The following is a 7,028-nucleotide window of genomic DNA, read 5'->3' as shown; positions in this document are numbered from 1 at the left end:
AGCTTTGTGTAATCCTGATATATTTCCACTTGTATGATAATATAGACAGTGGGGTTTTTAGCTGAGGCTTTCCCCTGAGTATTCTTCTATGTTTCATGTACATTGATTCTTCTTCTGTTTATATGTGTTTAGCTTGATATTGCTCAAATATTTTAAGCTTCCCCAAAATTGACTGTAGAAGTAGATTAATGTATTTTTCTATAGTTATATTGCATTATCAGGTTAATCTACAGTCAAAATTTCTACATTACATATATCACGAACCATATCTCCATGGGATCTAGTTCCTTTCAATCACAGGTTTTACAACTATTTTTATTAAAGCATCGAGAGACGGATAATTAATTGATTTTTGAGAGAGTCGCTTTCACTTTCTCTAATTGGAGCAGTGGATGCATGGTGCATAAATGACCTTAAATAAAAACCACTACCAATCCATGGAACGATATAGTTGTAGCAAACAGCCGCACCAATGATGGTTCATGCGTGATGGAATTGTTGTTCCCATCTCAGACTATTGCTCAACTAACAGGGGAACAAGCACATTGTGCGGAGTGTTGAGAGATGAGTTATCTTCCTCTTCCCTTCACACCTTCGCATAATTGCATCAATGAAGAACAAGTCAATCAAAGCACGACCTTTCATATCGAAGATCGCCAATGAACTCCCGTACAAAGATGAACTTCCGCACTTGCATTAATGGCAGCGTTATGTAGCTATGCTCATCGAGTTCTGATGTGTGACGAATTCAATTATTAACATTTCCATATGTTCTTTGTTTAGCCCCCTCGCCTACTTAAAGGGCATGTAACCGTGTTAGTTCTAGCATCATTGGGTAGAGCAGCCTCATAAGAGGATCAATGTTAGTGTTAATTATTAGAGCACTCACCAATAGAGTGGCCACTCAAAAAATTTGTTTTTGTTTTTCTTTTCTTTTTAAATGAATTTTCAGGGACTGAAAAATACCGAATATAAAACACTCTCAACTAGGGGAATTATGTCCAATTAGATCTCACTGAACCAATAGAAAATTAGAATTTTACTAGAAAATTAGAAATTAATTTTTAATTTACAGGAAAATAGGAATACTAAGCATTTTCTCAAAACTTTGATTAAAATTGCAATAAACTTGGGAAAAATATTGAGAGTCAACACACGTCAACACTTGTGAATTTTTTATAGTCCCTTGCAAAGCAAAGACTAATAACAAGAAAAACTACTTGCGCTTTAAAAATGCTTGGGGATGAGTTTTTCATTAGAAAGCAAAAAGCACATTTGATAAATCCTAATAAAATAGAAAAATGAAAATTAAATAAATAAATAAAAAATAAAAAACCAAACCCTTACTTTGCATTATCATTTAGAGAAAAACGGTTGCCGCTGAGACTTTCATTAAATAGCAAAATACACATTTAATAAAATAGAAAAATGCACGTCAAATTTTAAAAAAGGGAAAAAAACCCTACTTTGCGTTAACATTCGAAAAAGAAAATGGCTTGCCGTTGAGTCTTTCATTGAGTGGAGAGACTCACTTTCATTAAATAGCAAAATACGCATTTAATAAAATAGAAAAGTATAGAAAAGTGCAGGTCAAATTTAAAAAAAAAAAAAAAAATATCTTATTTTGACTAATTATTTGAAAAAGAAAAATGTTTGACATTGAGTCTTTTGTTGAAGGAAGAGATTCATTTTACCACTTGGTGTAAAGGCAATGTATAAGTATGTGTGTTTAATTTAGAGTTGACACATATCTTTTTTAAAATAAAAATGAAATATTTTCTAAAACAAAAAGTAATGCCAATTATAATAAAAAAGAAAAAAATATATGCTATGTATGTTTAATTAGTTATCTATATAACCTAATATAATTTCATTTACAGTATATAAAATTAAAAAATATATAACATTAATTTTTACCCTTTAAAATAAATTTACACCTAATTAAATTTGATTATTTCAACTCTAGACTTAAAATGAATCTATATTAATTAAATAAAAAAACACCAAATTTAATAAATATGAATAAAATAAACACATCTCTGGTAGTTTAAAAGAACAAAAAAACAAAACCTTGCTTACACAAGTAAAAAATACCCCACCCTTACACTATAAAAGAAACGCTTGCCGAGTATTTCTTTAAATGGGAAAAAGCACACTAATAAAATCGAATAAAGGTCCTAACAGATTCGAATTCCGGTAAAACCTTGCACTCTCATTAAATAAAGCTCATTAAATAAAGCCGATGCCCTTAAGGAAATGTCAACATTAAAATGTTGGAATTGTTTTTAGTGTGATTTTTTGAAAATTCCAGTGATGGAATCAGCGAAAAAAATTAAGGTTAAATATTGATTTTTATCATTTAAAATGGTTTTGTAATTGTATATTTGGATTCAGCATCCGAAAAATCCTTAAGACACTTTGATTGTGCAAAAATTACCTATCAACTTTGTGATTTCAATAAATAATTGCCAGATTTTAGAAAAATTTGACAAAAAACCCACCAAAAAAACTTCCCAAAAAACCTCACTAAAAACAACTACTTAATACCAATATTACATCTAAGAAAATAAGCATTAAATCTACGAAAAGTAGACATTAAATATAAGTCTAAGTCCTACCGGGATGCGAATGCGAACCCAGTCGCTGGAAATAAAGCCGATGCGGCTAAGGAAACGTCAACATTAAATGCCAACGTGTAGACATTAAATATAGTCCTACCGGGATGCGAATGCCGATGCGGCTAAGGAAACGTCAACATTAAATGCCAACGTGTAGACATTAAATATAGTCCTACCGGGATGCGAATGCGAACCCAGTCGCTGGAAATAAAGCCGATGCGCTAAGCAAACGTCAACATTAAATGCCAACGTTGCAGCTAGGAAAAGCAAACATTAAACTTAGGTCCTACCGGGATTCGAACCCAGGTCGCTGGATTCAAAGTCCAGAGTGCTAACCACTACACCATAGAACCAATTTTAACAAAAAATTCTCATTTAATATTTATATATATTGTTAGTCATTGTTTTTATAATTTGCGTTCGACCCTTCGAATATTTCTCTACAACCAAGAACAGCCTACGATGCTCCTTGCGTGTTGGAGTTTCTATTGCCAAGGCCACAAACAGGGTACCTGGGAAGACGGATAATCACCGTTAACTTCGGTTTGTGTTGTGAACCACACTTCTCATTGTGTTACTGAGTGTTTTCTGCTTGTCCACTGTCCCTTGCAGGTCCGAACATCCGCGGACGAAGGGTTTGTCGAGGTGCTTTACATTTTCGATGTTTTCTCAATAAAATGGTAAGCGCTTGATCCCAACACCGATTTCACTTCGGAGCTTTTCAGCACCGGGATTAAACTTGGATGCATTGTGCTCATACTTATGGGGAAGATTAGGGTTATCCTAACATCGAAGATTTGTATGTGTAATGTGTTTGTGAGCGTTTTAAAGATATTTAATTAAGAATTATTTATTTCAATTTATTTATAATTGACATACAATTTAAATGGTAAATTGGATGTAGTTTAGTTATATGGTAAAGATATTTTTTGACTTAGTTACTGGAGAACCCACAGTGAAAATCATTTTTTGTCAACGTTTCAAATCCCAACAGGGATCCATCATTAGGACTTCTTGAATGTTAATAGTAGAACATGTTCACTGAGAGATTTAAATAGTCAGTTTTTAAGAGGTTTGCAGCTCTTCTTACTATTTTCACTCTAAATTTTTTGAGTAAAATGATTTCACTCCATGTATCAATGATTCTGGATTTTAGACACATGTGGTCAGGACTTCTTGAATGTTGATAGTAGAAGGGCTTAACTGAGATATTTAAATAGTCAGTTTTTAAGAGGTCTGCAGCTCTTCTTGCTATCTTCACTCTAAATTTTCGAGTAAAAATATTGTTATTATTTACGGTATGGGTTGACTTAGAAGGATTACCCTTATATTCTCAAGCCTAACTCAACTACTCACAAATCATGCTAAATAGGTTAATTGAGTTTTGAAGTTGGACAAGGCCACAATATTAGTAAGCAAATAATTTACTGTATAGGATGTCCACTGTTCCAACCTTGTTTTCATGTATGAAGAGAATCGATAGACCTACCACTTATCACCAAAAATACTTGAGTTAAATTGGAGACATTATCCCTATAATCTTGTGATTAATGCAAATATAAATAAACCCACTAGACAAATTAACCAAATTTTGAACCTCGGTGAACCCCAATATTAATTAATAAATGTTTTCTAATATAAAAACATCTATTGTTTAACGCATCCATCCTGATAAATTAAACTTCATTGTTTAATATTCTTTCAAAAAACCTAACATATATGCATCTCAATGAAATCACCCGGATGCTTTACTCTTCAAAAACCTAAGATATATACATCTCGATGAAATCACCATAAACTAGGATCCTTTACTCTTGGAAGCTTTAGGAAAATAAATCATATTACCAATTTTATGTTTGGTTTTGTTATAATTTTCAATTTAAATTTTTATTATTTAATATATATTTATATAATTTGAAAAGTAACCCAAATTACAAATTGCTCATTTATGTGGTTTGCACTTTAAAAATAATGAAAACGAATTGATGTATATTGTATTGTTATAAGCAACATTTTTATTTTAAAAAAATAATAAAATATTTTATTTAATAATATTAACCTAAATATAATAAATTTAATCATAATGTTAAGATAATTTTATTTAAAATATTTATGGACAATTCAATACACTAAGCATGACATTCAACTCAATCTACTTTATCTTGGGGAGAATTCTAATATAACATGTAAATTTCCTGCGACTTTCAAAGATTACACTAAGAACGATTTTGGAAAATAATTTTTCAGTGGAGTTGTAGTCATGACAATTTTTGTAATGTTCTCTCTCACCATTAGCTCTTTATAGGCCGAAAGGGAAGTGTTATATTATTTTAATCCAACCTTCGTATTCTTATTATGGAAATGGGGTTATAAAATTCCTCCTTTCCCAAAGTTAGTGAAATTAACTTTGGATTGCACCATCACATTCAGTTCATCAACAACTTTTAAAGATATAAATTTTATCATGATCTAATACTAGATCAAAATTTATACTCAATTGAATTTAGTCATTTAACATTGGCCACATCACCTAGTGCTACCTTGTGGGACTCACGTGTATCCCACACAGCCTAGCCACATCAATCATGATGCCTACATGGAATCTACACAACCTAGTTGTGCCTCGATGGCACTTGCCACCTAAAATTCACTCGAAGGTCCCACATGTCCGACCATTTGTGTGAATCCTTTAATTTATTTGTATCTAGTCTTTACTGGTTTTCACGTTCACATAAATTTTGTGCTTAGAAAACCCTCCAGACCCTCAAACCTCTGGACTCTCTCTTCTCCACATTACATCTAGACCTAGCCCATATCTGGACATCCTAGCCTCAGATGCTCGAATGCATCTGCCAACTTCGATAAGTACTAATTTTATGTCACTATTTCATTGCGAGGGCCCCAACCTAGATTTTGGTCAAAAGCTAGTTCCTAATGGGATTCGACCCCGAGCACTATCACATGGCCCTAAAATGGACCTCGCACTAGATTATTTAACATCTACTTGAACTTGTACCTATCCCATAAAAATCTCGTTTAATCGTGACATTTCCGATGGTCGCTTCCTTCGAATATATGGATTCTTGGATATGTCTAGACTACTTGAATCTAACCTAGATACTATGTCGATTTATTCCTTATTTGAATTCTAAACAATTTTAGAGTCCCTTCAAGTGTTCCAGGGATCTAACCAAGGCTCTCCTGACAACCTGGCTTCACCTAGAACATCATGTTTTACAAGAATGCATCCTCATGCCATGCAAAATTAGACTAGGTGCTAAACACAAATAATTACAACCACAAAGGTATAAACGTACCTACATTTAGGCCTTCAACCAAGCTAATCCATGCCTATATCACTATCTAATTCCAACTATAATAGTACCAAGTCATTCTAAGGAATGAATCTAAACATTTCTATCAAATCCCATGATATACATATATAATGTAATTATTATAGTTATTAATCCATGACTAAGGAGTCAAAAAATTAGTCATGCACAAGAGAAAACCAAGGCAATTCTTAGCAATCCATATACAACTATTTAAACAAAAATATTTAATTTCAAATGCAGAGACCCTTTGACAATTTGACACTCAAACCAAGGAATTTCACACACCATAGGAGTTTAACTAGGTTATTAAAGAATCATTAATGATCATGCAATATCTTTATTCATTCATTAAAATTACATAACACATTTGAACAAGTATATTGGAAAACCATGCGTCTTCATGTAAATAACTTTGTATCTCATGTAGCCAACATCAAACAAAGAAGTCCATGAGCTCCACATAACCATGAAAACATAGTAGAAGACACTCATCATTGACATATAGGGATATCAACACTCCCCTTAGAGATGGAGCAATTCCATTCACATAACCTATAAGATATGTTACTCAAGAGATGACCCACACACATAATTAGAACAAGAATTTGTCCCAAACTCATAATCATAAAATATGTCTAAAACATGTAACTAACAAGTTAATTCTGATTGTTTCAAGGCCATTAGTCACAGACACATAAGTCAACCGTCACTTGAGTTAATAAGGTTGCAACCACATAACTCAGGGAGCTCATATTTACCATAAATACACTAGAGAGTTATTCGACCATGGTTGTATAATAAATTAGACATTCTTACTTAGAAATTACAAGAATACTCATGAATCATCCATGATACAAATATATAAAATAATAAACACTTATCTTATTAATTTTGAAATACCTAAAAAATAGAGGAGGGACTTTAACTCTCCACCCCACCATATGCCAACTGCATCGCAATATTTCTTGTAGTTGACCACCCCTGAGCCATATTTAGAGCCTATGGATTGAAGTGCTCAAGTGAAATGTACACCAACCAATCAACAAAACCACCCAATAATATAGAGAACACTATG

At 32.6% G+C, this 7,028-nt stretch overlaps 1 non-coding gene across 1 annotated transcript; it reads right to left on the bottom strand.

Annotated features, from left to right (window-relative positions):
* Nucleotides 1-2,899: 2,899 nt before the first annotated feature.
* TRNAQ-UUG (transfer RNA glutamine (anticodon UUG)) lies at nt 2,900-2,971 on the bottom strand. Its single transcript has one exon. It is a non-coding gene; the product is annotated as a tRNA-Gln (tRNA).
* Nucleotides 2,972-7,028: the final 4,057 nt, after the last annotated feature.

Source organism: Pinus tabuliformis, chromosome 5_1, assembly GCF_031772625.1.
Source record: "Pinus tabuliformis cultivar Carrire ecotype Pingquan chromosome 5_1, CPIR1, whole genome shotgun sequence".
NCBI lineage: Eukaryota > Viridiplantae > Streptophyta > Pinopsida > Pinales > Pinaceae > Pinus > Pinus tabuliformis.
This window is presented reverse-complemented; position numbering and strand designations above follow the sequence as displayed.